Below are 15,292 nucleotides of genomic sequence, written 5' to 3'. Positions count from 1 at the left end.
GGTCAGTGGGAGCCGCAATGAGAGGCAGAAAACGGCAGCAGTGCACATACCGTATCACCAATCAGTTAATTCTCTATGGGGCTGCTGGAAAAAGCAGAGCGGCGGATTAGCCTTAGTGTGAGTCTCAGTTGTCAGATCCAGCACCAATCAATAAATTATAACCTGACAACCCCTTAAATTATGGGCTAACAAGAAGAATCAGGGAAAGCACTACGGACCCACTGGGTGGGCTGTGTTGAGTATAGGGGATTATCCTGAGATATAATGGGGGTCCTGTCCTTTGCTTTCCTCTTGTATGCAGCAATCGGCTTTGATCAGGACATACAAGGAATAAAACAATATTAATCTCCGTTGTCATAGGCAGACCGTGACTACGTATAACAGATGGGGTCCGGCTCCGGGTTTTCTTGCATCTTGTGCACAGGGTCTGCACAAGGTGGTCTTCAGACTTCTACCTGCACAAGGTGCTCTTCAGACTTCTACCTGCCCAGTACTGTTATGATGTAAGTCTTCAGTTCACTTATTTTGCAACACACACAGACTTTTGGATGTTGGGGTCAGTAGAATTGTTTTTATAGTATTTGTCCCCGTACGCATTCCTACGGTTATTGTCATGCTTTATACAGTATATACAAGCTATATTAGGGCTCAAGGTCCTGTGCCGGTAGAGCGTGCATCCCTCCATCTCAGCAGAAATCAGTGTGGAGCGCTGGTAGCCAGCATCGACACCAACACAATGTGTCCCCGGTTACCAGGAAATCTGTGCGGCTGTTACTAAAACAAACTGTATTCACCACATTCACTCAAGAAGCAAAAAGGCGCGTAGCAACAAAGCTCAACACAAAGAGCAGCAGCGTCCACACCGGCAACCAAAGGATGTCAGAGCGAAACCGCCACCATCAATTAGTGACCAAATGAAACGTGCTGTCGCTGCCCCCTCCATGTTATAACGTCAGCAAGGAAAATCACTTCCACCCCCATCATCCACGACTTACCGTTTTCCGATGTGGATTTTGATTGGTGAGTCAAATAAAAAACGGACAAATTTCCAGAATTTTTTTGCAAATCACTTGGGCCGCAAAAACTCACGGCCATGTGAACAGCTGCATAGGCTATAATGGGTGCGAGAAAAGCCGAGAACTGTGACTCCGGGACGTTGGAATGACTCCCAGCTCTGGGGGTCGGCTCACACGGATTTAGTGATGTGGATTTTAGAGCTCACTGTGCTCCAAAACCCACATAAAAAAAGCTTTGAATAAGCGTCCTATTCATCTCAATGGGAAACGGCGCCAAAATTGCCCACGGTGCTCTATATTACAGGAAAAATGTAACACGCCTATACTTGAGGTGTCTCTGCTTGAAAAAAAATCCAAATTTTACTACGGAGTCACTGAAGCAGGAAAAGGTCCCATCCAAAAGAAAACATTAAAATAAACACAACTGTTTTTTCTTACATGGCTTTTTCAGCTTTCTAAGAAGCCCGTGAGAACATTCCACTGTAAAGAGTCTAAGCGACCGAATTTAACAATGTTGTGTCTACGGCGCCCGAGCAGACCTGCGAGTCTTATGGGAACAGGCGACGCCCATATAATAATGTGATTCTGCGGTCATACTCCCTTCCGTCTGTCCCTATGTTGGAGTGGCCCCCGCTGCAGAGAAATGGAGTCACTTTCCTATACAGTAAAAATAAAACGGTGAGAGGCCAAACAGACCCCAGCAGGTGAATGGTGGGCTCACTGTATGTACGAGGAGCGTTCCTGATGCCAATGCTAACCTAATTCTTCATAAAAATACAGTCATGGAGGCAGACAGCTTTATTATCATATTCAATGCTAGTGGAAGGGAACTACAAGTTTCAGCATGACCCACACACTGGACCTGTACAGCGCGTTCAGCCTAATATCCCTTACTACCTGGTGATGGCAATGTATCTATTACTTGTGTCTGATGGCATTGGCCTAGATGCCAGCCGCTCATAACATGAAAGAAAAGGTGGACAGTGGGTAAATTAGGGGACTGGGCGGCTCCATCGCTATACACTTCTCCAGTACAGCAGGACGTCACATACAGCCCTGGCACATGTATGTGCAATCTACCGATACCCTACTAACAGCACTGAAGTGAAGCTCAATCAGAGGGCTGCACTATATTCTGGTGGTCCCTTGTGAGGTCGGATGGGAATTCTGCTGGGGCCACATGACAGGCAGCAGTCTACAGACCACATAGTATATCGCAGAGCTTTTCACAAGGGCCTAGTGCCTGCCACTAAACCTGCTCAGTACTAATCATAACCCAAAATAAGGCAGAATCCCTAACATCCCCACCTCCCATCACTACTATTCCTATCATCCCCACCTCCCATCACTACTATTCCTATCATCCCCACCTCCCATCACTACTATTCCTATCATCCCCACCTCCCATCACTACTATTCCTATCATCCCCACCTCCCATCACTACTATTCCTATCATCCCCACCTCCCATCACTACTATTCCTATCATCCCCACCTCCCATCACTACTATTCCTATCATCCCCACCTCCCATCACTACTATTCCTATCATCCCCACCTCCCATCACTACTATTCCTATCATCCCCACCTCCCATCACTACTATTCCTATCATCCCCACCTCCCATCACTACTATTCCTATCATCCCCACCTCCCATCACTACTATTCCTATCATCCCCACCTCCCATCACTACTATTCCTATCATCCCCACCTCCCATCACTACTATTCCTATCATCCCCACCTCCCATCACTACTATTCCTATCATCCCCCACCTCCCATCATTACTATTCCTATCATCCCCACCTCCCATCACTACTATTCCTATCATCCTCACCTCCCATCACTACTATTCCTATCATCCCCACCTCCCATCACTACTATTCCTATCATCCCCACCTCCCATTACTACTATTCCTATCATCCCCACCTCCCATCACTACTATTCCTATCATCCCCACCTCCCATCACTACTATTCCTATCATCCTCACCTCCCATCACTACTATTCCTATCATCCCCACCTCCCATCACTACTATTCCTATCATCACCCACCACCCATCACTACTATTCCTAACATCCCCACCTCCTTCACTACTATTCCTAACATCCCCACCTCCCATCACTACTATTCCTATCATCACCCACCTCCCATCACTACTATTCCTATCATCCCCACCACCCATCACTACTATTCCTATCATCCCCACCTCCCATCACTACTATTCCTATCATCCCCACCTCCCATCACTACTATTCCTATCATCACCCACCACCCATCACTACTATTCCTAACATCCCCACCTCCTTCACTACTATTCCTATCATCACCCACCTCCCATCACTACTATTCCTATCATCCCCACCACCCATCACTACTATTCCTATCATCCCCACCTCCCATCACTACTATTCCTAACATCCCCCACCACCCATCACTACTATTCCTATCATCCCCACCTCCCATCACTACTATTCCTATCATCCCCACCTCCCATTACTACTATTCTTATAATCACCCACCTCCCATCACTACTATTCCTATCATCCCCACCTCCCATCACTACTATTCCTATCATCCTCACCTCCCATCACTACTATTCCTATCATCCCCACCTCCCATCACTACTATTCCTATCATCCCCACCTCCCATTACTACTATTCCTATCATCCCCACCTCCCATCACTACTATTCCTATCATCCCCACCTCCCATTACTACTATTCCTATCATCCTCACCTCCCATCACTACTATTCCTATCATCCCCACCTCCCATCACTACTATTCCTATCATCACCCACCACCCATCACTACTATTCCTAACATCCCCACCTCCTTCACTACTATTCCTAACATCCCCACCTCCCATCACTACAATTCCTAACATCCCCCACCACCCATCACTACTATTCCTATCATCCCCACCTCCCATCACTACTATTCCTATCATCCCCACCTCCCATTACTACTATTCTTATAATCACCCACCTCCCATCACTACTATTCCTATCATCCCCAACTCCCATCACTACTATTCCTAACATCCCCACCTCCCATCACTACTATTCCTAACATCCCCCACCTCCCATCACTACTATTCCTATCATCCCCCACCTCCCATCACTACTATTCCTATCATCCCCACCTCCCATCACTACTATTCCTATCATCCCCACCTCCTTCACTACTATTCCTAACATCCCCACCTCCCATCACTACTATTCCTATCATCCCCACCTCCTTCACTACTATTCCTAACATCCCCACCTCCCATCACTACTATTCCTAACATCCCCCACCTCCCATCACTACTATTCCTATCATCCCCACCTCCCATCACTACTATTCCTATCATCCCCACCTCCCATCACTACTATTCCTATCATCCCCACCTCCCATTACTACTATTCCTATCATCCCCACCTCCCATCACTACTATTCCTATCATCCCCACCTCCCATCACTACTATTCCTATCATCCCCACCTCCCATTACTACTATTCCTATCATCCCCACCTCCCATCACTACTATTCCTATCATCCCCACCTCCCATCACTACTATTCCTATCATCCTCACCTCCCATCACTACTATTCCTATCATCCCCACCTCCCATCACTACTATTCCTATCATCACCCACCACCCATCACTACTATTGCTAACATCCCCACCTCCTTCACTACTATTCCTAACATCCCCACCTCCCATCACTACTATTCCTAACATCCCCACCTCCCATCACTACTATTCCTATCATCCTCACCTCCCATGACTACTATTCCTATCATCCCCACCTCCCATCACTACTATTCCTATCATCACCCACCACCCATCACTACTATTCCTAACATCCCCACCTCCTTCACTACTATTCCTAACATCCCCACCACCCATCACTACTATTCCTATCATCCCCACCTCCCATCACTACTATTCCTATCATCCCCACCTCTCATTACTACTATTCTTATAATCACCCACCTCCCATCACTACTATTCCTATCATCCCCACCTCCCATCACTACTATTCCTATCATCCTCACCTCCCATCACTACTATTCCTATCATCCCCACCTCCCATCACTACTATTCCTATCATCCCCACCTCCCATTACTACTATTCCTATCATCCCCACCTCCCATCACTACTATTCCTATCATCCCCACCTCCCATTACTACTATTCCTATCATCCTCACCTCCCATCACTACTATTCCTATCATCCCCACCTCCCATCACTACTATTCCTATCATCACCCACCACCCATCACTACTATTCCTAACATCCCCACCTCCGTCACTACTATTCCTAACATCCCCACCTCCCATCACTACAATTCCTAACATCCCCCACCACCCATCACTACTATTCCTATCATCCCCACCTCCCATCACTACTATTCCTATCATCCCCACCTCCCATTACTACTATTCTTATAATCACCCACCTCCCATCACTACTATTCCTATCATCCCCAACTCCCATCACTACTATTCCTAACATCCCCACCTCCCATCACTACTATTCCTAACATCCCCCACCTCCCATCACTACTATTCCTATCATCCCCCACCTCCCATCACTACTATTCCTATCATCCCCACCTCCCATCACTACTATTCCTATCATCCCCACCTCCTTCACTACTATTCCTAACATCCCCACCTCCCATCACTACTATTCCTATCATCCCCACCTCCTTCACTACTATTCCTAACATCCCCACCTCCCATCACTACTATTCCTAACATCCCCCACCTCCCATCACTACTATTCCTATCATCCCCACCTCCCATCACTACTATTCCTATCATCCCCACCTCCCATCACTACTATTCCTATCATCCCCACCTCCCATTACTACTATTCCTATCATCACCCACCACCCATCACTACTATTCCTAACATCCCCACCTCCTTCACTACTATTCCTAACATCCCCACCTCCCATCACTACTATTCCTAACATCCCCCACCACCACTATTCCTATCATCCCCACCTCCCATGACTACTATTCCTATCATCCCCACCTCCCATTACTACTATTCTTATAATCACCCACCTCCCATCACTACTATTCCTATCATCCCCACCTCCCATCACTACTATTCCTAACATCCCCACCTCCCATCACTACTATTCCTAACATCCCCCACCTCCCATCACTACTATTCCTATCATCCCCCACCTCCCATCACTACTATTCCTATCATCCCCACCTCCTTCACTACTATTCCTAACATCCCCACCTCCCATCACTACTATTCCTAACATCCCCCACCTCCCATCACTACTATTCCTATCATCCCCACCTCCCATCACTACTATTCCTATCATCCCCACCTCCCATTACTACTATTCCTATCATCCCCACCTCCCATCACTACTATTCCTATCATCCCCACCTCCCATTACTACTATTCCTATCATCCTCACCTCCCATCACTACTATTCCTATCATCCCCACCACCCATCACTACTATTCCTATCATCACCCACCACCCATCACTACTATTCCTAACATCCCCACCTCCCATCACTACTATTCCTATCATCCCCACCACCCATCACTACTATTCCTATCATCACCCACCACCCATCACTACTATTCCTAACATCCCCACCTCCCATTACTACTATTCCTATCATCCTCACCACCCATCACTACTATTCCTATCATCCCCACCACCCATCACTACTATTCCTATCATCACCCACCACCCATCACTACTATTCCTAACATCCCCACCTCCTTCACTACTATTCCTAACATCCCCACCTCCCATCACTACTATTCCTAACATCCCCCACCACCCATCAATACTATTCCTATCATCCCCACCTCCCATCACTACTATTCCTATCATCCCCACCTCCCATTACTACTATTCTTATAATCACCCACCTCCCATCACTACTATTCCTATCATCCCCACCTCCCATCACTACTATTCCTAACATCCCCACCACCCATCACTACTATTCCTATCATCCCCACCTCCCATCACTACTATTCCTATCATCCCCACCTCCCATCACTACTATTCCTAACATCCCCCACCTCCCATCACTACTATTCCTATCATCCCCCACCTCCCATCACTACTATTCCTATCATCCCCACCTCCCATCACTACTATTCCTATCATCCCCACCTCCCATCACTACTATTCCTATCATCACCCATCACTACTATTCCTAACATCCCCACCTCCTTCACTACTATTCCTAACATCCCCACCTCCCATCACTACTATTCCTAACATCCCCCACCACCCATCAATACTATTCCTATCATCCCCACCTCCCATCACTACTATTCCTATCATCACCCACCACCCATCACTACTATTCCTATAATCACCCACCTCCCATCACTACTATTCCTATAATCACCCACCTCCCATCACTACTATTCCTATCATCACCCACCTCCCATCACTACTATTCCTATCATCACCCACCTCCCATCACTACTATTCCTATCATCACCCACCTCCCATCACTACTATTTCTGACATCCCCAACTCCCATCACTACTATTCCTATCATCACCCACCTCCCATCACTACTATTCCTAACATCCCCACCTCCCATCACTACTATTCCTATCATCCCCACCTCCCATCACTACTATTCCTATCATCACCCACCTCCCATCACTACTATTCCTATCATCACCCACCTCCCATCACTACTATTTCTGACATCCCCAACTCCCATCACTACTATTCCTGTCATCACCCACCTCCCATCACTACTATTCCTAACATCCCCACCTCCCATCACTACTATTCCTATCATCCCCACCTCCCATCACTACTATTCCTATCATCCCCACCTCCCATTACTACTATTCTTATAATCACCCACCTCCCATCACTACTATTCCTATCATCCCCACCTCCCATTACTACTATTCCTAACATTCCCACCTCCATCACTACTATTCCTATCATCATCCACCTCCCATCACTACTATTCCTATCATCCCCACCTCCCATCACTACTATTCCTATCATCCCCACCTCCCATCACTACTATTCCTATCATCCCCACCTCCCATCACTACTATTCCTATCATGCCCACCTCCCATCACTACTATTCCTATCATCCCCACCTCCCATTACTACTATTCCTATAATCACCCACCTCCCATCACTACTATTCCTATCATCACCCACCTCCCATCACTACTATTCCTATCATCACCCACCACCCATCACTACAATTCCTATCATCACCCACCTCCCATCACTACTATTCCTATCATCACCCACCTCCCATCACTACTATTCCTATCATCCCCACCTCCCATCACTACTATTCCTATCATCCCCACCTCCCATCACTACTATTCCTATCATCACCCACCACTACTATTCCTAACATCCCCACCTCCTTCACTACTATTCCTAACATCCCCACCTCCCATCACTACTATTCCTAACATCCCCCACCACCCATCACTACTATTCCTATCATCCCCACCTCCCATCACTACTATTCCTATCATCACCCACCTCCCATCACTACTATTCCTATAATCACCCACCACCCATCACTACTATTCCTATCATCACCCACCTCCCATCACTACTATTCCTATCATCACCCACCTCCCATCACTACTATTCCTATCATCACCCACCTCCCATCACTACTATTTCTGACATCCCCAACTCCCATTACTATTCCTGTCATCACCCACCTCCCATCACTACTATTCCTATCATCCCCACCTCCCATTACTACTATTCCTAACATCCCCACCTCCCATCACTACTATTCCTATCATCCCCACCTCCCATCACTACTATTCCTATCATCACCCACCTCCATCACTACTATTCCTATAATCACCCACCTCCCATCACTACTATTCCTATAATCACCCACCTCCCATCACTACTATTCCTATCATCACCCACCTCCCATCACTACTATTCCTATCATCACCCACCTCCCATCACTACTATTCCTATCATCACCCACCTCCCATCACTACTATTCCTATCATCACCCACCTCCCATCACTACTATTTCTGACATCCCCAACTCCCATCACTACTATTCCTATCATCACCCACCTCCCATCACTACTATTCCTAACATCCCCACCTCCCATCACTACTATTCCTATCATCCCCACCTCCCATCACTACTATTCCTATCATCACCCACCTCCCATCACTACTATTCCTATCATCACCCACCTCCCATCACTACCATTTCTGACATCCCCAACTCCCATCACTACTATTCCTGTCATCACCCACCTCCCATCACTACTATTCCTAACATCCCCACCTCCCATCACTACTATTCCTATCATCCCCACCTCCCATCACTACTATTCCTATCATCCCCACCTCCCATTACTACTATTCTTATAATCACCCACCTCCCATCACTACTATTCCTATCATCCCCACCTCCCATTACTACTATTCCTAACATTCCCACCTCCATCACTACTATTCCTATCATCATCCACCTCCCATCACTACTATTCCTATCATCCCCACCTCCCATCACTACTATTCCTATCATCCCCACCTCCCATCACTACTATTCCTATCATGCCCACCTCCCATCACTACTATTCCTATCATCCCCACCTCCCATTACTACTATTCCTATAATCACCCACCTCCCATCACTACTATTCCTATCATCACCCACCTCCCATCACTACTATTCCTATCATCACCCACCACCCATCACTACTATTCCTATCATCACCCACCTCCCATCACTACTATTCCTATCATCACCCACCTCCCATCACTACTATTCCTATCATCCCCACCTCCCATCACTACTATTCCTATCATCCCCACCTCCCATCACTACTATTCCTATCATCACCCACCACCCATCACTACTATTCCTAACATCCCCACCTCCTTCACTACTATTCCTAACATCCCCACCTCCCATCACTACTATTCCTAACATCCCCCACCACCCATCACTACTATTCCTATCATCCCCACCTCCCATCACTACTATTCCTATCATCACCCACCTCCCATCACTACTATTCCTATAATCACCCACCACCCATCACTACTATTCCTATCATCACCCACCTCCCATCACTACTATTCCTATCATCACCCACCTCCCATCACTACTATTCCTATCATCACCCACCTCCCATCACTACTATTTCTGACATCCCCAACTCCCATTACTATTCCTGTCATCACCCACCTCCCATCACTACTATTCCTATCATCCCCACCTCCCATTACTACTATTCCTAACATCCCCACCTCCCATCACTACTATTCCTAACATTCCCACCTCCATCACTACTATTCCTATCATCATCCACCTCCCATCACTACTATTCCTATCATCCCCAGCTCCCATCACTACTATTCCTATCATCCCCACCTCCCATCACTACTATTCCTATCATGCCCACCTCCCATCACTACTATTCCTATCATCCCCACCTCCCATCACTACTATTCCTATAATCACCCACCTCCCATCACTACTATTCCTATCATCCCCACCTCCCATCACTACTATTCCTATCATCCCCACCTCCCATCACTACTATTCCTATCATGCCCACCTCCCATCACTACTATTCCTATCATCCCCACCTCCCATTACTACTATTCCTATAATCACCCACCTCCCATCACTACTATTCCTATCATCCCCACCTCCCATCACTACTATTCCTATCATCCCCACCTCCCATCACTACTATTCTTATCATCCCCACCTCCCATCACTACTATTCCTATCATCACCCACCACCCATCACTACTATTCCTATCATCCCCCACCACCCATCACTACTATTCCTATTATCCCCACCACCCATCACTACTATTCCTATCATCACCCACCACCCATCACTACTATTCCTAACATCCCCACCTCCATCACTACTATTCCTAACATCCCCACCTCCCATCACTACTATTCCTATCATCCCCCACCTCCCATCACTACTATTCCTAACATCCCCACCTCCATCACTACTATTCCTAACATCCCCTCCTCCCATCACTACTATTCCAAACATCCCCACCTCCATCACTACTATTCCTAACATCCCCACCTTCCATCACTACTATTCCTATCATCACCCACCACCCATCACTACTATTCCTAACATCCCCTCCTCCCATCACTACTATTCCTAACATCCCCACCTCCCATCACTACTATTCCTGACATCCCCACCTCCCATCACTGCTACCCCTGACATCCCCACCTCCCATCACTACTATTCCTATCATCCCCCACCTCCCAGGTATTACTATGTGTATTAATATGCGGCAGACAGTGGCTGAGTAATGTGATTTCATAGAATAACACACTATTATTGCAGTATACCCCTCTGACACAACAGACTACTCTAATCTGCCTCAGCCATTACTATAATCCCTGTATGGCATGAAATGACCTCACACATAGGGTAACTATCACGACAGGACCAGTGCTTTGGTCACGATGAGATGTGGAGGAGTCCGGACCTTGGTGGGCTCCCGGCGGCTCTCGCACTTGTATAATAAAGAGGATTATTTTCCTGATAACATTGTATCAGGGCCGGAGTGTAATAACGCCGGGGTGCCGGTGCTCTAAGCTGAGAGTCACTATCATGCCCCTGTATAGACAGCCAGGATTCCGAAGACGACATGTTCCAGCATGCTTTGGTGTCCCGCTGACAGGGCGCTAATACAACACCCGAGCCGGGCAAGATTAATGTCTGACCTGCAGTGATGTCCCCGCCACCTGCGTCCGCCGCGCCCGGCTGCAGCACTGACTGAGGTGCAGTATCTGCTGAGCCCAGGCTTTACCGCGGCCATTGTTTGTGGTCTCCTAGTAACAGGACCCGTGGTAACCGCTGTCATGGTAACGACGCTGCGGCCTGCTCCAGGGCAGACCTGTGACATGGTAGTATGTACGGAGGCAATCTTATCCCGGAAGAGGCGGGGCCTCCGTCAGTCCTGTGAAGATCCCGTTGTGCACTGTGCAGTGCTGAGGCTGCTGGAGAGGCCCGAGGAGCCGTATAATGCAGCTGGGTGCACATGGGAATGAGGAAACAGGACTCCGTGTGTGTGGTCTGAGGATGGAAACATAGATGATGTTACTATATGGGGGCTGCATGGTGGAGGTTTCACAGAGATATGGCCGCTTCTACTCGTATAGATCTTCTTATTGAGGGTCTTTCACTGGAAAAGGGTTGATGTTGCTTGAGTGGGAGGAAGGTGATGATGAGGGGCTGTGCAGAGAAGGGGAGATGAGGATGATGAGGGGCTGTGTGGAGAAAGAGCTGAGGATGATGAGGAGCTGTGTGGAGAAAGAGCTGAGGATGATGAGTGGCTGTGTGGAGAAGGGGAGATGAGGATGATGACGGGCTGTGTTCAGAAAGGGAGCTGAAGATGATGAGCGGCTGTGTGGAGAAAGGGAGCTGAGGATAATGAGGGCCTGTGTGGAGAACGGGAGATGATGATGACATTTCCCTCTCCGTGATGATCTGACATTTCCCTCTCCGTGGGTGGCACCACAATAACACCCCGGCAGCAGGCACGCTGTCTGGGTGTTATGTTTGACACCAATCTCTCCTTCACATCCCATATACAATCCCTTGCCCGCTCCTGCCGCTTACACCTAAAGAACATCTCTAGAATCCGCCCTTTTCTCACTATGGAAACAACAAAAACCCTCACTGTTGCATTGATCCACTCCCGCCTGGATTACTGCAATGCTCTATTAATTGGCCTCCCCGTCACTCGACTATCCCCTCTCCAGTCCATACTTAATGCAGCGGCCAGGATCGTCCATCTGGGTAATCGGTACTCGGACGCGTCCGCTCTTCGCCAGTCCTTACACTGGCTGCCCATTCATTATAGGATCCAATTCAAAGTACTTGTTCTCACCCACAAAGCTCTCCACAGTGCGGCACCCCCTTACATCTCCTCCCTCATTTCTGTCTATCGGCCTAGCCGATCGCTGCGCTCTGCAAACGACTTTCGACTAACCTCTGCACTAATCCGTACCTCCCACTCCCGACTCCAAGACTTCTCCCGTGCTGCTCCTATCCTCTGGAATGCTCTACCCCAAGAAATCAGGACTATCCACAATTTGCATAGTTTTAGGCGCTCCCTCAAAACACACCTGTTCAGAGCTGCCTATCACATTCACTAATCAAAGTCATTCTCTGTGTAAGTGTGCGTGTGTAGCCCATTCACTATCTCCATCCATCCTTCACTCCCGCAAGATGGCTGGACCTTCATTGTAAATACACCATTGTATACACACACCTGTACTCTGTATCTCCCCCACCTCATTGTAGATTGTAAGCTCTCACGAGCAGGGTCGTCTTATTTCGTCTTATTTTGCTTTAATTATTGTATTGTTAGCGTTGTTACTTATGACTGTTGTGTTTTGAAACTGTTAAACTGTAAAGCGCTGCGGAATATGTTGGCGCTATATAAAGATTATTATTATTATTATTATGAGGGGCTGTTTGGAGAAGGGGAGAGGAGGATGATGAGGAGCTGTGTGGAGATGAGGATAATGAGGGCCTGTGTGGAGAACGGGAGATGATGATGAGGGGTTGTTTGGAGAAGGGGAGAGGAGGATGATGAGGGGCTGTGTGGAGAAGGGGAGATGAGGATGATGAGGGGCTGTGTGGAGATGATGATGAGGGCCTGTGTGGAGAACGGGAGATGATGATGAGGGGCTGTTTGGAGAAGGTGAGAGGAGGATGATGAGGGGCTGTGTGGAGAAGGGGAGATGAGGATGATGAGGGGCTGTGTGAAGAAGGGGAGATGAGGATGATGAGGGGCTGTGTGGAGAAGGGGAGATGAGGATGATGAGGGGCTGTGTGGAGAAGGGGAGATGAGGGCCTGTGTGGAGAACGGGAGATGAGGATGATGAGGGGCTGTTTGGAGAAGGGGAGATGAGGATGATGAGGGGCTGTGTGGAGAAGGGGAGATGAGGATGATGAGGGTCTGTGTGGAGAAGGGGAGATGAGGATAATGAGGGCCTGTGTGGAGAACGGGAGATGAGGATGATGAGGGGCTGTTTGGAGAAGGGGAGATGAGGATGATGAGGGGCTGTTTGGAGAAGGGGAGATGAGGATGATGAGGGGCTGTGTGGAGAAAGGGAGCTGAGGATGAGGGGCTGTGTTGAGCAGGGGAGATCATGAGGAAGAGGGGCTGTGCGGAGAAGGGAGATGATGTGGGCTATGTGGAGAAGGGGAGATAAGGATGATGAGGGGTTGTGTGGAGAAGGGGAGATGAGAATGATGAGGGGCTGTGTGTAGAAGGGGAGATGAGGATGTTGTTGGCCTGTGTGGAGAAGGGAAGATTCAGATGTTGAGCAGCTGTGTGGAGAAGGGGAGATGAGGATGATGAGGGCCTGTGTTGAGAACAGGAGATGGGCATGATGAGCGGATTTTAATGCGTTTTTGCTGTGCGGATTTGGTTTGTGAACTTTCTCAGAGAGTTCAAAAACGCTGTGGAAACGCATCAAAATCCACAACGTGTGCACATACCCTTAATGTTTAAATTTCCTTAAAAAATATCATTTGTTTATATTTTTGTAAAATAAGAAAAATAATTTTAAAAGTTTTGTCATTTCCGCTTTCAAACACTAGGGGGAGCAGCTACTGAAATTTGACAAAAACCTAGTGTACAACTAGCTCACATTACTGCCCTGCAGTAAATATGGGCAGAGTCTGCTGACATGGGTGTGATATCACTCCTCTCCTCCCCTTCTGGGTGTTTGCTAAGGGATAAGAGAGGATGACATTTAGGAACACAGTGCATAGTAATTTTGATGGTGACTGCAAAGTTATACTGACAAGTAGCCACCGAGGATGGCAGGCAGCAAGGATTCTGGGAGATATGTGGTGGAGGGAGCAGGGTGACAGCAACACGGAGTATTTCAGGAGAGCAGTGTGCTGGTCTATGGGGGGCACCCTGTTCGGTGCCAGGGATTGTACATAGAGCGCTGTGTTTTATACAGATGGATGGACTGTCTGCTTGTCTGCTCCACAGAAATCCAGGAAACATTTCTGCTGATTGATGGCCTGTTCTGATCCAAACTTTGCATGCAAAGACCCCATTCCCCTCCTCAGATCCTGTCCTGGCGATGTGTGAAAGCGAGGCGACAGGCGCAGTTCTGGGGTGACGCTGGGAAGTAGGCTATAATACCACCTTATGGTTCACACAATACCGCCATATAGATCATACATAATACTCAGCAGACAGTATCACACAGGTCAGG

The 15,292-nt window shown here is 47.9% G+C and overlaps 1 protein-coding gene across 5 annotated transcripts in view; it reads right to left on the bottom strand.

Moving 5' to 3' along the window:
- Positions 1–15,292, bottom strand: part of CIMAP1B (ciliary microtubule associated protein 1B) — a 166,274-nt gene that overhangs the window by 17,065 nt on the left and 133,917 nt on the right. Inside the window, exon 1 of one of the 5 annotated variants that reach the window (XM_073579296.1) lies at positions 11,768–11,961. The exons of 3 other annotated variants lie outside the window; for them this stretch is intronic. The gene's annotated coding sequence lies outside the window, so the exon portion shown is untranslated. Of the gene's footprint in view, positions 1–995; positions 1,465–11,767; positions 11,962–15,292 lie in introns of those variants that run through there. One more of the 5 variants, XM_073579297.1, reaches the window with a different exon arrangement.

Source organism: Dendrobates tinctorius, unplaced genomic scaffold, assembly GCF_039654945.1.
Source record: "Dendrobates tinctorius isolate UK_male_01 unplaced genomic scaffold, ASM3965494v1 ptg000062l, whole genome shotgun sequence".
Lineage (NCBI taxonomy): Eukaryota > Metazoa > Chordata > Amphibia > Anura > Dendrobatidae > Dendrobates > Dendrobates tinctorius.
Note: the sequence above shows the minus strand (reverse complement) of the source record. Positions and strands in the feature narration are given on the sequence as shown.